The sequence below is a fragment of the Nicotiana sylvestris genome, chromosome 12 (assembly GCF_000393655.2).
Source record: "Nicotiana sylvestris chromosome 12, ASM39365v2, whole genome shotgun sequence".
NCBI lineage: Eukaryota > Viridiplantae > Streptophyta > Magnoliopsida > Solanales > Solanaceae > Nicotiana > Nicotiana sylvestris.
The window spans coordinates 45,858,026-45,858,641 of NC_091068.1; the positions used below are offsets into that span (position 1 = coordinate 45,858,026).

Below are 616 nucleotides of genomic sequence, written 5' to 3' on the forward strand. Positions count from 1 at the left end.
TTCTTCAACCGTTGGAGTAGTATTATTGATGAAGAACTCATCGTGTAGCAGAGTCTCCTTGCAGGACAGTGTGCTTGATGATTGAAGATGGAGTTTGTCAGGTGGTTTGGGAGGAATGTGATTGTGAGTAATGGGATGTTGTTGTAGTGAGAGGTCGCTCATTCTCTCCCTGCCTTCTTCATGGAAGTTCGTATTTATACTTTTTAATTCTCAATAACTTTTTCTAAAGAGGGATGCAACACGAGGACTTCCCAGGGGGTCACCCATCTTAGTACTACTCTCGCCCAAGCACGCTTAATTTCGGAGTTCTGATGAGATCCGATGCGTTAGTGCTGGTATGATCGCATCCGAGTGATTCTTTCGCTATGGAGGGAAAAGAGACATCTCATGAGGTCCTCACTCAGCTCTCACAAGTTGTTTGGGAATAACCCCACCAAACATTAAAAAACAAAAAGAAAGAAATAAAGAAAGGGAGTGTAAGATTGGTAAGTTTTACCGAAAAGAAGCTAGCCGATCAAATAATGCAAGGGGAACAATGTTTAAAGCATGACTCAGAATAAATTGCTACGTGATGTTACATTTTATTTGCTTTAGCTGCACACTCCATCACATTATT

At 41.2% G+C, this 616-nt stretch overlaps 1 non-coding gene across 1 annotated transcript; it reads right to left on the bottom strand.

The window, feature by feature from the left end:
- Positions 1-230: 230 nt before the first annotated feature.
- LOC138884494 (5S ribosomal RNA) lies at positions 231-349 on the bottom strand. Its single transcript, XR_011404677.1, has one exon. It is a non-coding gene; the product is annotated as a 5S ribosomal RNA (ribosomal RNA).
- Between the last annotated feature and the right edge of the window lie 267 nt (positions 350-616).